The sequence below is a fragment of the Triturus cristatus genome, chromosome 7, assembly GCF_964204655.1.
Source record: "Triturus cristatus chromosome 7, aTriCri1.1, whole genome shotgun sequence".
In the NCBI taxonomy this organism is placed as follows: Eukaryota; Metazoa; Chordata; class Amphibia; order Caudata; family Salamandridae; genus Triturus; species Triturus cristatus.
The window spans coordinates 1,880,068,423-1,880,085,094 of NC_140590.1; the positions used below are offsets into that span (position 1 = coordinate 1,880,068,423).

The following is a 16,672-nucleotide window of genomic DNA, read 5'->3' on the forward strand; positions in this document are numbered from 1 at the left end:
CACTCTCCTCTGGGAAACCTTTGGATACCTCATGGCCACCCTCTGCGCGGCTGTACATCTGCACGAGGCATCCCCACGGACCCCAAATCTCTCGCATCAGCTGTGAATGTGGGAGTCCTTTGGCCTTGCATTATTCTATTGCATTCTATCTCTCTGCCCCTCCTGCGCAAGAGCCCTTCGCAGCGCTTTACCTCTTCTAGCGGAGGGCACGCTCGGCTGCTCTTTCCCTTGAAGAGTGCAATGACCTCTGGGTGTGCCTCGGCACCACGCGCTACACAGTGCTAGGACTGTCCCAATAGGGCTCCGAGGGGCGGGGGCACACCGTGTGTGAGAGCACACAGATAAGGGAACTACACCTCTGTGAGAGGGGTGGGAATTACACATAACGACCCTCGAAACAGTATTAAGTATGCAGTACTCTTTATGTCGACCCCGCAAAGATAAAGGGCTGAGTTACGCAGCATTAAAACTTTCGCCTGCATGTTTTGACCATCTGCGCACGGACAAAGAACCCATGCAGCTGCCTTTACATTGAGAAGACTGTCTGGCAGGGGCCTGTCCTATAAGCCCCTGTTCTTCTGCCCAACTTCTACTGCGATCTCTCTGAAGGTTGCTGCCTTCTCTGCAGATCTCGTCCACTCGGGCCTTTAGTGAGCATTACCCCCAAGGAAGGGGTGCCCGAATCTTCACAGCAAGTAACAGTCAACAGGGGTACTTCCCTGTGTTCGTCATAATCGACGTATTACTATACAAGCGGTCGCCATTGTGCGAAAAAATAAAAAGTGCTTTACAGACTAATTGGAGGACACAGTATAACGCCGCAAGTAAACTATCCAGTCCAGATGGGCAGGACCAAGAGGAGACAGGGCGGTAACAAAAAAGCCTAATTTTCAATGGGAAGCCACCATTTAACATAAATGACGACACCAGCCAATAAGGCTTTATGTCCACTAATGAAGTCTCCTGCATTACAATAAGCCTCGCAGAGCGAGCAGCGCATGCGCGCTGCAACGCTGGTCTGCGAGACCTAATAATGGACACAAGTGATGCGTACAAAGAGCTTGAAGTATAAAGAAGATCAAGAATTACACCTGTGAAAGCGATGTACTCTCAAACGGATCCCAAACCTCTTATGTACATTTTCAATACAAACAATCTTCACTCTTCTATGGCTGGCTCGAACCCTCGGGTTCAGCACCGGACCGGTAATAATAGAGAGAAGCCAGCGCGGCCTCCTCCTACTTAGAAATGACAGATGTTGACTAAAGAAGCGGAGATGCGTCCCAACAACCGGGAGATGTGTTCAACACTAGGAAAAGACTGCCAGGCGGTGCTCTGGAGGGCTGGCGGGGATCCGAGCCTGTCCAACCGGCAGAGGGTGGAGCGCAGCGGGCGGTGCTCTGGAGGGCAGGACTGGCGGGGATCCGAGGCGCCTGTCCACCCGGCAGAGGGTGGAGGGCAGCGGGCGGTGCTCTGGAGGGAAGAACCGGCGGGGATCCGAGGCGCCTGTCCACCCGGCAGAGGGTGGAGGGCAGCGGGCGGTGCTCTGGAGGGTTGGCGGGGATCCGAGGAGCCTGTACACCCGGTGGAGGGCAGCGGGCGGGTGCAGAGAGAATAAACTCCGTGTTGTGGCTCTTGGTGACCCCGGTTTTGGCTCCTGATGGCCGCGTGACCCCGGTTTACTGATCCGGCTCCTTTCAGGGTAAAGAAGGAAAACAACCAGACACCGAATCTGGGTCGAACCCGGCGAAGTCACTTCCGGGGCAGCTGAGCGCGGCAGACTCTCTGCTACTGCAGCGGCTTCTTCCGGGTCACTGAGGGCGGAGATTTCAGGAAGTCTATTTTGTTTTAACCAATCAGAGGCTGTGGGCGGCGCGGCCTGCCTCTTGTCTGGCCCCGCTTCCTCTCACTCACAGAGGGCGGTGTTTTCCGGGTAATTGATTCGTTTTAACCAATCATATGCTGTGGGGCGGTATAGCGTTCCCCTTCGTTAGTCTGTCAACGCTCTCCACGCCTGCCATTGGTTCTGTCCCTACCTGCGGGGTGATGTTCCCTCAAAAGTTGATTTGTTTGGACCAATCACAGGCTGCGGGGCGCCACGGCCTCCTATTGGCTCTGTCACTTGTCACTCACTGCTGGCGGTTAGAGTGGAAGCTGAGGGTCCTGGAGCTCCCGTGTTGGGGGCGGGAGCCGGGAGGTAAGGGCACCCCCCCCTCCATCCCCGGGGGGCTCTGACTGAAGCCAGACCCCCAGCTGAGCCTTTCAGTAAAGTTCCTGCTCTGGACTTTGGGAGAGGGGCTATTGTGCATCCCCCGTGATGTAATTAGAGTCCCCACAGTTCCTCTCCCTAGAGAGCAGAGGATTACACCCGATACCCCCCCCCCTGCATACCACTCTCAGCCTGGGCTGCTTCCCTCTGTGCCCCCCCCCTGCAGCCTCAAGCTGGGGGGGCATGTCTTGCAGATCTCCCCCCCCCCCCCCGCTACAGGAGGCTGAACAAACCCTTCTACATACCACTCTCAGCCTGGGCTGCTTCCCCCTGCCCACCCCCCTACCGAGGTGCAAGAGGCTTAACGCCCCCCCCCCGCTCCTACATCCTCAGCCCGTGCTCCTTCCCACTGTCCCCCCCCCCTTTTTTTTATTTTTATTTTGTAAAGTTTTATATAGCACTAGCTTGACCCGTAGGTATCAGAGCGCTTTGCATACATACTGTAAAGAAAAACAGACGGACATTGCATTACATAGTAGGCTACATAGTAGGCAGGCAGTACGGAAGCAAAACCAGGGATAAAAAAAAAATACAGCATGGATGATAAGGTGGTTAACACAGTCCGGTCACCAACTATCCTTGGATGTCAAGAGAGAGAGAAGTAAACTCGGATATCTGGCGGGTGGGGTCCTCTGTAGGCCTCATTAACAGACCTCCATCTCTTTTACACTCGCACAGATTCCCCACTTAACCCCCCTCCCCCTGAGCTACAAGAGGCTTAAACCCCCCCCCCCCCAACTCCTACATCTACCCCCCTCAGCCGGGGCTGCTTCCTACTGCCCCCCCCCTCGAACTACAAGAGGTGTAACACCCCCCGCAACCCCTACCCCACCCTCAGCAGGGACTGGGTCCCACTGCCCCCCCACGAGCTACAAAAGGCATAACCCCACCAACTCCTACATCTCCCCCACTCAGCCGGGGCTGCTTTCCACTGCTCCCCCCCCCCCCCCCCCCCCATCGAGCTATAAGAGGCGTAACACCCTAATTGCTGGGGCTGCTTCCCACTGATAGCTGCCAATGTTTCAGGTTGCCTATGTGTGACATTTACATAATGTCAGTGTAATTATGAGTGACATTCAACGACTATGAGTGACACTTTCTCCTGAGCAAAATAAGCAATGATGGAAAGCGGTAAATATTAGAAATTACAGCTTTTTAACAATGGAAAGCACTAAAATGTCTTCGAACTGTTCAGAATTCCTGAAATGGAAGGTTAAGATACTGATACCAATGAGACATCAGTTTAGGGCACCAATATCACATTATAACAGTCAGAAATGTAATAGCAATAGCGCTAAACGTTTGCAAAGAGCTGCAGAGTGTACAAGGGGAAGCTTGTCTGGAGGATAAAACCGTGCAGACAGTTGCAGGTTACGGCTTCTACCATCGTCTTCAGCCCTAGCTATCCTGCTGTCTTGGAAGACCCCAAAGCCTTGCTGTTTTCAAGCCTCCAGGGCCTAATAGCTAACTCTCAGCGTTGATTCCTCTCCTGCTTATGGCACTTGGCACCCACCATCTCACAGAGGAGTTGTTGGAAACAGCCCACTCCGCAGGGTGGTGGTGGACCTTCCCGACACAATGGGGTAGCTTGGCTCGAGTGGTCAGGAAACAGGCGCAGTGCTAAGCATACAATATACCCATACAATAACCATGCGTGCATCCGTTCCAAAAACGACTCTACACCGTAAAAATTATGAAAATATTCTTTCTTTATCTTTTTCTCTTAGTTGCTGATTGGAAAAATAAATAACAATCACAATATACAAATTCTTAAATAGAGCAGGTCAAATAAATATTTGCTGTTTGCTGAAATAAATAGGGGTGATCATAAATAACAGGGCATAAATACAAGTGCAATATATACAGACAATTAAATACTTTGAGGTAATAAATACTGTACCAATAAATACTGTACCAATAAATACTGTACACCAACAAGTCCTGTGGACCTATAAATACAGTGCAGCATTAAATAGATAAGAATTTAATAAATACAGTTTCCCCAATAAATAATTAGAAGTATACAATAACACTCATGAATCAGATGACACTCCAATACTTAAGGGCTGATTTGGCCCAGGCACAGCTTGTAGGGTGTTGAAGGCTTGGGGGGTCCTACTCCCTGGCTGAGGCAAAGGCTGAGGCCTAAACTGAGGTAGATCAAAGGGGGGAATTCCAATACCCTGGCTTTCCTCTCCACACAACCTCTCTAGGTTAGTCCCAGTTCACCCCAGGCACAGTCAGATGGGTTTCAGCACCTCCCTAGCCCCTTAGAGTAGTCTCTCAGGTCTCCACAGGGCCTTAGGCGCCCTCTACTCCACTTACTGCCCTTTTCTGATGTTCCGACGCCGCTGGAGTCGTGTCGACGCCGTGAGGCGGTTCCGGTTCGGTCTCGGCGGCCTCGGCACAGTGTCAGTTCTTTGTCGACGCCGGTAGGCGGTTCCGGTCCGATGTCGGTGGCCTCGGTTCGATCTCGACCTCCGATTCGACGGCGTCGGGCAGTCTCTTCACGATGTCGACTTCGGGCGGCTCCGGTCCGATGGCGCTCTCGGCTCCGATGACGTCGGCCGGCCTGGCCTCGCTGTCGACTTCCGGCGACTCCGGGGTGCGATCCTCACCCCCGACCTCCGGTGCTCTTCCTCACAGGTTCCGGGCGACTCCGGAGTGCGATCCTCACTCCCGACCTCCGGTGCTCCTCTACCTCGGTCTCCGACGACTCCGGAGGGCGGACTTCACTCCTCCGATGACGCCGCTCGCTCGACCTCGGTTCACTTCCTCCTCGACCTCTGGTATTCCTCACGACCTCCGTCGGCGCCCTCTCACGACCTCAGGCGGCTCCGGGTACGACGTCTGCTACTTCAGTCAGCGCCGCTTCTCCACCTCGGGCTCCAGGTCTCAGGCTACTCGACGCCGGACTCCAGGGAAACCAGTTCTCAGGTCAGAATCTTGCTGTTTTCTTGGTTCTAAGGCCTGTTCCTGCTGTCCAGGTCCTTAGGATAAGTTTCTTCTGTCTTCTTCCCACACAGGGCTATAGGCTGGGATCCATCAGTAGGGACAAGTATCAAGGGTGGGTTTATGGACCCCACTCCAGGCACAAGTTTCCACCCCTGCTGCTTCACTCCTTCCTCCTTCACTGTTGTGCTCCTCTCTCTTCACCAGTCAGGTGCCAACTGCCAGCTCCAACTGCCAACTGCCTCTCTTATCCTCCCAACATTCTAAACGGTTTCCAACTGTCACACAGTTCTGGAATCTCCTGGAAGGTTCTGGAAGGTGCTGGTAGGTTCCAGTGGATGCTGGTGATGTCACAGGAGGCCACCATTTTGTGCTTCAGGCCCTCAGACAGAAGTTTCAGGGGTAGCCAAAATGGCTCCCTGAATCTGTAGCAACACTAAAAAGTCTGGTGGTTCCCAAAAAGGAAAAATTCAAACAGGGTTTTGAGGCAAAAGTGGGACAAAATAAATAATGATGAGGAGGGACCACCCAAAGGGCTGACAGGTCTAACACGCGTCCCCCCCAGCTGAAAGTGGGGAGAGCTACCCAACCCCTTGGGAGTTCTCATCACTAAGGCGGAAATACCTTGAGAGACCGTCTGCATTGGCGTGGTCCACTCCAGGCCGATGTTCCACCTGAAAGTCCATCCCCTGTAGGGAAATAGACCACCTCAACAACTTGGGATTCTCCCCCTTCATTTGCATCAGCCAACGAAGGGGTCTGTGGTCGGTCTGAACTAGGAAGTGCGAGCCAAACAGGTATGGCCGCAACTTCTTCAGAGCCCATACCACTGCAAAGGCTTCACGCTCTATTGCACTCCACTTCTGTTCCCTGGGAAGTAGTCTCCTGGATAGGAAGACCACGGGTTGATCCAGACCCTCTTCGTTGAGTTGCGATAACACTGCCCCAATGCCATGTTCTGATGCATCTGTCTGGACAATGAACTTCTTGGAAAAGTCTGGGGCCCTTAAGACCGGGGCCTCGCACATGGCTTTCTTCAATTTCTCAAAGGCTTGCTGACAAGCCTCCGTCCAGACTACCCGTCGAGGTTGTTTCTTGGACGTGAGCTCCGTGAGAGGGGCTACGATGGTACCGTACCCCTTCACGAAGCGGCGATAGTATCCCGTGAGGCCCAAAAATGCTCGGACCTCAGTCTGTGTCTTGGGGGGTTCCCAGGCCATGATGGCCTCGATCTTCGCCTGGAGGGGTTGCACCGTTCCCCTACCCACCAAGTGTCCAAGGTACACTACCGACCCCTGCCCGATCTGGCACTTGCTGGCCTTGATCGTCAATCCAGCTTGTCTCAGGGCCTGGAGAACAGCTTGCAGGTGACGCAAGTGATCCTCCCAGCTGTTACTGAAGACGGCTATGTCATCCAGATAAGCAGCAGAGAAACTCTCCATTCCGGTGAGGATCTGGTTTACCAGGCGCTGAAACGTGGCAGGTGCGTTCTTGAGCCCAAAGGGCATCACACAGAACTGGTAGTGGCCATTGGGCGTGGAGAAGGCTGACCTTTCCCTTGCTCCATTAGTCAAAGAGATCTGCCAGTACCCTGAAGTAAGGTCAAAGGTACTTAGATATTGGGCAGCTCCCAGCCGGTCAATTAATTCATCCGCCCTAGGGATCGGATGAGCATCAGTCTTTGTCACTGAATTCAGTCCCCGGTAGTCCACACAGAACCTCAGTTCTGGTTGGGCACCCGGTGGTGCAGCTTTTGGTACTAACACCACCGGACTGGACCAGGGGCTGCTAGAAGGTTCAATCACTCCTAGCTCCAGCATCTTAGTGACTTCACTATGAATGCTGGCCTTCACCTTGTCTGACATCCGGTAGATCTTGGACTTCACCGGTGGGCTGTCTCCTGTGTCCACGTCATGGACGCACAGGTGAGTCCTACCCGGGACAAGGGAGAACAACGCAGAGTACTGCCCCAGGACCTGGCGACAGTCCTCCTGCTGTTCAGGAGTTAGAGATGGGGAGAGAATCACTCCCTCCACCGACCCATCCTTTTCTTGAGACGCAAACAGATCAGGGAGAGGCTCGCTTTCCACGTCCTCTCCTCCGTCAGTCACCATCATCAAGATGACTTCGGGCCTCTCGTGGTGGGGTTTGAGGCGGTTGGCATGCAGCACCCGCAGGGGCTGACGAGGGGTCTTCAGGTCCACCAAGTAGGTAGCCTTACCCTTCTTCTCCAACACCTCAAAGGGTCCTGACCAGCGATCCTGGAGGGCACTAAGCTCTCCTGGTTCGATCACCCACACCTTCTGGCCAGGCTCCAACTCCACCGGGTGAGCGTTGTGGTCATACCACGCCTTCATTACTGCTTGGCTGGCTTCCAAGTTGTCAGAAGCTTGCTTCCACAACTTAGCCATTTGGCTCCGGAAGGCCAGCATGTAGCTCACCACATCCTGGGGGAGCTTTCTGGGAGTTCTTTCCCATCCGTCTCTCACCAGGTTAAGAGGTCCACGTACAGGGTGCCCATACAGAAGCTCGAAGGGGCTGAAGCCCACTCCCTTCTGTGGCACTTCCCTGTAGGAAAAAAGTAAACAGGGTAGGAGGACGTCCCATTTCCTCCGCAGGCTTTCAGGCAGACTTCTGATCATGCCTTTTAAGGTTTTGTTAAACCTTTCCACCAGACCATTGGTCTGGGGGTGGTAAGGAGTTGTGAACCGGTAGGTCACTCCACACTCCTTCCACATTGCCCGCATATATGCTGACATGAAGTTGGTCCCCCTGTCGGACACAACTTCCTTGGGAAAACCCACTCGGGTAAAGATTCCCATCAGGGCCCTAGCCACAACAGGTGCTGTTATGGTCCTCAGAGGTATTGCCTCTGGGTACCGTGTGGCATGATCCACCAGAACCAGGATAAACCTGTGACCAGCTGTAGTTGGTGGATCTAATGGACCCACAATGTCGATGCCCACCCTTTCAAAGGGGGTGCTAACGACAGGAAGTGGTTCCAGGGGAGCTTTCAGCTTCACCCCTGTTTTCCCACTGGCTTGGCAAGACACACATGTCCGGCAGTAGGTATCGGACGACACTTTCATCTGAGGCCAATAAAAGTGTGGGACAAGACGGGCGAAGGTCTTGTCTTGCCCCAGGTGTCCTGCCAATGGTATCTCGTGAGCCAACTCTAAAAGGAAGGCTCGGTAACGTTGAGGAACTACCAAGGCTCGTGACGATCCATGTAGGGGTGCCTTGGGTTCACTGTAGAGGAGGCCATCCTCCCAGTAAACACTGTAGTTCCCTTCAACGTTCCCTGCTGCCTGGGCTGCGGCCTGTCGCCTCAGCCCCTCAAGGGTAGGGCACTCCCTCTGGCCCTCGCAGAATTCCTCCCTGGACGGGCCTCCCTCCACGTGCCACTCGGCCGGGATGGGTAGGTCCTCCAGGTTGGTAACGTCCCCCTCCGCAGACTCCTGGCCCACCACCTCCGGTGGCCTATCCGTCCTACGGGGTGGAGACGCCGAGGCAGGCTCCTCCTGTCCTCGGTTCTTCCCTTGACTGGCAGCTGGCTGGGCCTTTGTTCCAGGCTCCAGCCGGAATAAACTCCCTCTTCGGGTAGTCTCGGACCTTGTGCTAACACAGGCCCAGTCAGGTGTACCCAGCATCTCGGTATGAGTCCGGTATTCCACCTCCTTCCAAGCGTTGTGCTCCATGTCATTGCCCAGCAGACAATCGACTGGCACGGCAGGGCTTACGGCAACTCGAAGTGAACCTGCAACCCCCCCCCATTCAAAGGGAACCTCAGCCACGGGATAGTGGCCGGTTCTGCCGTCAGCCATCGCGGCTGGGTGGAGTACATCGGGAATTACCTGCTCTGGAGACACCAGTTGGCTACGCACCATAGTCATACTGGCTCCTGTGTCTCTCAGAGCCTCCCCTCTTTGGCCGTTGATGGTGATCCACTGCCCATACTTTGCAGTATTTGCGGGCACCTGGATCTTAGGAACCATCTCCCGTTCTCCCAGGGACACTAAAGTGACTCCCGCCCACTCCCTTCCCTTAGTTAAGGGCATCTCCTCCCCGAGCACTACACTAGCTACTCCGGGGGGCTTTCCTCCAGTGGGAGGGGGTGATCGTTTCTGACACTTCGGATCTCCTTTATAGTGTCCAACGCCACCGCACTCGTAGCAATGGACAACCCTTGGCTGCTGACTCTGGCCAGGATTAGGGTTTCTGGGTGGGTTAGCCTTAGAGGTGAATCCTGTTCCCTTCCCTTGGAAGTTATTTTGGGGGCCTTTGGAGAACTCCTTTTTCTTTTCCCCTCCCTCTTTCTTCTGGGGGGCGCCCTGTCCGGCCTTTTGAGTATCCCCTCCAGTCCCCCTTGTGGACACCCGGGTACTAGCCCAAATGTCCGCCTCCTCAGCAAGCTTCCGGGGACTGGTCAGCTTGCTATCCACCAGGTGTTGCCGCAGTTCAGGGAAACATTTCTCGAGCAGGTGTTCCTTCAGTACTAGGTCAAACAACTCCTCGTAGTTCCTCACTTCACTGCCCTGAATCCAACCTTCCATTGCCTTCTTCGCATAGTCCAGGAAGTCCACCCAATTCTGCGTGCCCAGCTTGTGACTACCCCTGAACTTCTGTCTGTACTTTTCAGGTGTTAGTCCAAACTTTCTGATGAGCGCCAGTTTCATGGTGGGGTAGTGGGTCTGCTCATCCTCTTCGAGGGCCAATAAAGCATCCCTACCAGCTGGAGGCATGTACTTGTACAATCCCCCTCCCCAGTACTTCTCCGGAACCCCATGGGCCCTCAGTGAGACCTCATAGGCCGCTAGCCACTTGGCGATATCGTCGCCCACTCCATAGCTAGCCACTATGTCCTTTGGCAGGTAAGGTTTGGATTCCCTGGTGTTCTCTTGGGTTTGGCTGCCACCATTAGGAACAGGTTGTGCCCCGATTCTCAAGATCTGAAGATCTATTTCTTTCAGTCGCAATTCGTGGGCCATCCTCTGCTCCTCCTTTTCCTTTTCCAGCCTTGCTAAGTCCCATGTGAGCTGTCTTTTCTCCCTCCGGTCCGTTAGCTCCACTTCAGACAAGCCACCGCTAGAGGCACTGCTGCCCTTCCTAGAAATGGTTCTGGGCCCTGCTGACAGGTTCCCCACCTCAGGTTGGTACATCTCAGCCCCCTCAGGGTCAGGCTCTCCATCCCTGTCTTCCTCCTCAGCCTTGCTTTCCCTGCGTGCCTCCCCCCAAGCCCTTAAGCTGGTTTGAAGTGCACCCTTCTTTGCTCCTGGGGGACAGTACACCCCCTCTCGCTGGCAAAACTCCCTGAGTTGGGCCACAGTGTACGTGTCTAGATTTTCAAGAACAAACTCCATCTTGCCCACTCAGGTTAGAGGACAGGTTTTGTGTAGTAACAATGCAGGGGGGTACCTTTAGTAATACCTCCTCCCACCACCAGAGTAAATTTGGAAAAAACAAAAACCCACAATTAGGAAGGCCGCTTTTGAGAAAACTCCCGGTGTAGGCCTATGGACTACCCACAGTTATTGTTGAGTATATGTAGGCACAGCTCTATCCCACCGCTGCCACCAATTTATGTTGGAAACAGCCCACTCCCACTCCGCAGGGTGGTGGTGGACCTTCCCGACACAATGGGGTAGCTTGGCTCGAGTGGTCAGGAAACAGGCGCAGTGCTAAGCATACAATATACCCATACAATAACCATGCGTGCATCCGTTCCAAAAACGACTCTACACCGTAAAAATTATGAAAATATTCTTTCTTTATCTTTTTCTCTTAGTTGCTGATTGGAAAAATAAATAACAATCACAATATACAAATTCTTAAATAGAGCAGGTCAAATAAATATTTGCTGTTTGCTGAAATAAATAGGGGTGATCATAAATAACAGGGCATAAATACAAGTGCAATATATACAGACAATTAAATACTTTGAGGTAATAAATACTGTACCAATAAATACTGTACCAATAAATACTGTACACCAACAAGTCCTGTGGACCTATAAATACAGTGCAGCATTAAATAGATAAGAATTTAATAAATACAGTTTCCCCAATAAATAATTAGAAGTATACAATAACACTCATGAATCAGATGACACTCCAATACTTAAGGGCTGATTTGGCCCAGGCACAGCTTGTAGGGTGTTGAAGGCTTGGGGGTCCTACTCCCTGGCTGAGGCAAAGGCTGAGGCCTAAACTGAGGTAGATCAAAGGGGGGAATTCCAATACCCTGGCTTTCCTCTCCACACAACCTCTCTAGGTTAGTCCCAGTTCACCCCAGGCACAGTCAGATGGGTTTCAGCACCTCCCTAGCCCCTTAGAGTAGTCTCTCAGGTCTCCACAGGGCCTTAGGCGCCCTCTACTCCACTTACTGCCCTTTTCTGATGTTCCGACGCCGCTGGAGTCGTGTCGACGCCGTGAGGCGGTTCCGGTTCGGTCTCGGCGGCCTCGGCACAGTGTCAGTTCTTTGTCGACGCCGGTAGGCGGTTCCGGTCCGATGTCGGTGGCCTCGGTTCGATCTCGACCTCCGATTCGACGGCGTCGGGCAGTCTCTTCACGATGTCGACTTCGGGCGGCTCCGGTCCGATGGCGCTCTCGGCTCCGATGACGTCGGCCGGCCTGGCCTCGCTGTCGACTTCCGGCGACTCCGGGGTGCGATCCTCACCCCCGACCTCCGGTGCTCTTCCTCACAGGTTCCGGGCGACTCCGGAGTGCGATCCTCACTCCCGACCTCCGGTGCTCCTCTACCTCGGTCTCCGACGACTCCGGAGGGCGGACTTCACTCCTCCGATGACGCCGCTCGCTCGACCTCGGTTCACTTCCTCCTCGACCTCTGGTATTCCTCACGACCTCCGTCGGCGCCCTCTCACGACCTCAGGCGGCTCCGGGTACGACGTCTGCTACTTCAGTCAGCGCCGCTTCTCCACCTCGGGCTCCAGGTCTCAGGCTACTCGACGCCGGACTCCAGGGAAACCAGTTCTCAGGTCAGAATCTTGCTGTTTTCTTGGTTCTAAGGCCTGTTCCTGCTGTCCAGGTCCTTAGGATAAGTTTCTTCTGTCTTCTTCCCACACAGGGCTATAGGCTGGGATCCATCAGTAGGGACAAGTATCAAGGGTGGGTTTATGGACCCCACTCCAGGCACAAGTTTCCACCCCTGCTGCTTCACTCCTTCCTCCTTCACTGTTGTGCTCCTCTCTCTTCACCAGTCAGGTGCCAACTGCCAGCTCCAACTGCCAACTGCCTCTCTTATCCTCCCAACATTCTAAACGGTTTCCAACTGTCACACAGTTCTGGAATCTCCTGGAAGGTTCTGGAAGGTGCTGGTAGGTTCCAGTGGATGCTGGTGATGTCACAGGAGGCCACCATTTTGTGCTTCAGGCCCTCAGACAGAAGTTTCAGGGGTAGCCAAAATGGCTCCCTGAATCTGTAGCAACACTAAAAAGTCTGGTGGTTCCCAAAAAGGAAAAATTCAAACAGGGTTTTGAGGCAAAAGTGGGACAAAATAAATAATGATGAGGAGGGACCACCCAAAGGGCTGACAGGTCTAACAGGAGTGTTCAAAGCAAACCTACCCAGGGCTTCAGTCCAGTTCTACCTTGGTGGATCTCAGTAATGTAGCAACACAGCCGGTAGGGCTGGGTTGTGGGGCAGCGGGCTTGGTTCCCTGACATGACGGCAACACACAAGAAAAGGAAGCACAAACTATAACATTGCACCCTCACAATGAATTGGTGCTCACAATTCACAAGTACGTTATTTATTCTGATAGAAAACATCCCCTCTTTGGAATCTCCATGTGTGGTGCGCCGACCGGCACAGGTTTAATTGCTCCGACTCTCTCGGAGGTTGATTACGTTTCATTTACACTATTTAGGTCTCACCTATGAGCTGAACCTTGTATGGACTCCTCTGAAACACTCGTACAGCTCTTCTAGTAACAGCAGCAGACAGCAGCAAGCACCCCCAGTCACTTTGGGCAAGACAGCCTCAGGCATACACTTGGTCACACCCAGCCCACTGGCACCCTCGAGCCTGCAGCCGTGCCTGGGCACAAGAACTCTGAGCTACAGTTTACTGAAAGACGACCAGCACTGAGGCAGCGGATTGCACTGCAGCCAAAAAGCAAATGATTTTCTTGAATTTAACCCACTCTGTAGCAAGCACTATCTGTCTAACTTACTTGGGAGGCCTCAAGGCCGCGATCCGAGCCACCACAATTCAGGTTTACTGCGGCAGGCTGGCCTGGCTGCCCGCCTCTTCAAAGTCCAGACCTGCCAACTGCAACGTTCACTCCCCCAGCAATTAGCAGCGGGGCCATCATTGTAATTTTACATTTATTTACTGCAGCCTGGAGCCACGTGGCAATGCGATTAGGGGAGCACGGCCATGATTTGCTGAACAGCTACCTCAACGTGATGCCGTCAGCCTGAGCCGCGCCAAAGCTGGCAATCTCCTATAGTGATTGATACATTGTAGCAGCCAGTTGCTGCTAGCTCGGCCTACCAAGACCCCAAGCCTGTAAATGGTGTGTGCACGCCAGTCCGTGTGCTGCCAGTCACTCCAGCTCTACTTAAACAGTAGGTAGCGCTAGCGGCATGACAGCTGAAGCGCTATGTTAATGCTTGACAATGCATTTCAGTGCGGTGATGCGCAGCACCACACTGAAATGCGTTAGTGTAACGCCTGATGCGTGGTACTTGGCAGGAATGCCCACTGTCTCTTCTCCTCGCCCCACGTGCTACAAGAGGTGTAACACCCCCTAACTCCTACCCCGCCCACCACCCTCAGCCAGGTCTCTGCTTCCCACTGCCCCCACCCAACCGAGCAACAAGAGGCTTAACACCCCACCAACTCCTACCCCACACCCTCAGCCGGAGCTGCTGTGCCCCCCCCGTAGCCTCAAGCCCTGAGGGGTTCCCCCCACCTAGTATGATGTATCTACCTGTTATAATTTCTTTCCCACATGTAGCCGGGACTTTAGTCCGTATTTTTCTTGCATTATGTATCCCCTATTTTGCCCAATTGATCCCTCCCTTCCCAACGCTTTGTATACCACCCTTAATCCTGTAAAGCGCTCTGATACCCTCACGGGTCTGGTTCGCGCTCTATAAAATAAATAAATAATAAATAAATAAACAATCTCTGACAGGGTCCCATTCAAGCCACTCTCTGATATTTATGCGGTTTTATATCGCACGGGCATTACCCAGAGGTGCTGGAGTTTTAGATTGGACTCTGCAAAGTGCTCCCTCTGCTTCCTTTCCAGGCGAGGAGAATCATGGTTCAGGCCCTGATACTCTCCCGCCTGGATTATGGAAATGCTTTATACCTAGGAGCCCCGGCAGCAGTGACCAACAGGCTCCAAGTCACGCAAAACTGTGCCGCCCGATTACTGTTCAACATCCCCCGTTGGCAGTCAGCCAAGAAAGTCCTAAAAGAACTACATTGGCACCCAGTGGCTGCTAGAGCACAGTTTAAGGCCATGTGCATTGTGCACAAATCCTTCCACCGAACAGGCCCTTCCATCCTGTTCCCCTTAGTCGTGCCCTACGCCCCATCCAGAGCCCTCCGCTCCGGTTCACTGCATCTAGCAACCACAACTAAAATCAACAAAGCCCGATGGGGCGGCCGTTCTTTCTCCCACACCGCCGCGAGGCTTTGGAATTCTCTCCCCCTAGCTCTTAGAGAGAATAATAACCGGATGGCATTCAGAAAAGCTTTGAAAACTCATCTGTTCGCAAAAGCGTGTTAACCCACCCTGTAGCCCGCCACAGTAATCAGTCAAAGCGCTGCGAGGCCTCCGGGTAGTTACACGCAATACAAATATAATTTTTCATTTCATTTCATTACATTACAATACTATATTAGAGACTATATATATTAAGTAACCTCATAAACGGGTATGAGGTTCAAGAGAGTATGCAACATCGAGGGAGAGATGGAAGCTTCAAGGCAGGGCCCCCAGCAGACCCCCCATACACTTCCAGGCTGTGCTACTTCCTACCACCATATTCTCTAAAGGCTCCAACGGTTTCTCCTCTTTATCCCCACCGTCGCTCAAATATTTGTCACGCTGACACCCCTTTTCTCCTGCACACCCGTGGGGGGCAGAGAAGTTGGAAAGGGTTCATTCATCGAAGGCATTGGAAACAGTTCTTTGGGTTGGTGGGTAGTCTGATCCCTTTCAGATCCACTGGAGGTGTCTGATATGAGCCCAAAATACTTAGCATATTGTGCCGCCCGACTTGTATTTTGCTGTTTCAGTCATTGCATCCAGATATATGATACAAGTAACATCATACCTACAAGAAGTCAGGATTATTGGCTTTGTCAATTGCATAAGATAAATAAGCAGCAACTATGGCTTGTATATAATATTGAAAAAGCTTCCACTTAAAGACCTGGTGACACCATGACAATGTTGCTGCGCCTGAGTTTTAAAAAGAGAAGGGAAATCCAGAGAGAAAATGACTCTTTAAAGGATTTTCTTTCCCCTACAACGCTCACCTGGCATGGCGTCATGCTGTAATTTCTCCACTAGTGAGAAGTGAGCAGTGTACATCCATGTGCCTGCTGTCACTGCAGTCCGGAAAATAACGGACCGCCTGTGCCACGGCACAACACAGAGCCCGATAGAGACCCTTTCGAGACCTTTTTTAAAAAACTGCCGGTGCTCAGCTGTAACGCCCTGAACGTCTCAGGATCGTTTAACAGACACGACAATGAGGACGCAACCACTTGTGAAGGGTTAGTTCTTTTAATGAAGGCAAATAAAATACAAAGAACAAACAAAAGTTATAGTCACTGGAATCCTCCAGGCTAAGTACGTTACCAGCCCACAGCACGGATGGTCCTAACCGTCCTCTGCATATACGCCGATCCCGGCGTATGCCAACAGAGGGCAGAAATGAAATGGCCGACAATGCCAATCGGTAGGCTGTGAGGGGCACGAAGAGTGTTGGGGAGAATCGAGGAGTCAGGGAAACACCCAGCCGGGGTCTCTACCTGAAGGGAGCAGCCGCTCAACCTCTTCCTCAGACTGCACCGGGACGCGGAGTCACCTCCTGGTGATGCGTCACCGATACCCCAATCACAAGCAAGAAGACTGAACCGAGAGCAGCCGCTCGATCGATCCTGTGGACTTCCGAGTCTGTAACGCGGCAAACACCTCCTGGTGTGCGTTACAGCTGGCAGTCCCTGTGTCTCTGGTCGGGCTGGGAGTTACGACTCCAACCAGCAAAAGCGCCACTGCGCTTGGACTCAGCCGAGTCAAAAAGCGAAGCTCAATGGTTGACCGGTAGAGCTTCCGGGTCCTTCACAGGTGACGATGGGGCAAGACACGGCCCAGGGAGTAACGCCTCGACCTACCTCCGTTCTTGCCTTACTGGAGCACCACTCCGGAACACTGCTCTTCACGAAGCAGGTACGTCGGTGTAAACAC

The 16,672-nt window shown here is 53.0% G+C and overlaps 1 protein-coding gene across 1 annotated transcript in view; it reads left to right on the forward strand.

Moving 5' to 3' along the window:
* The first annotated feature begins 2,095 nt into the window (after positions 1-2,095).
* The window catches only part of CASP2 (caspase 2), a 338,496-nt gene continuing 323,919 nt past the window's right edge, over positions 2,096-16,672 (forward strand). Inside the window, exon 1 of the mRNA XM_085620348.1 lies at positions 2,096-2,197. The gene's annotated coding sequence lies outside the window, so the exon portion shown is untranslated. The remainder of the gene's footprint in view (positions 2,198-16,672) is intronic.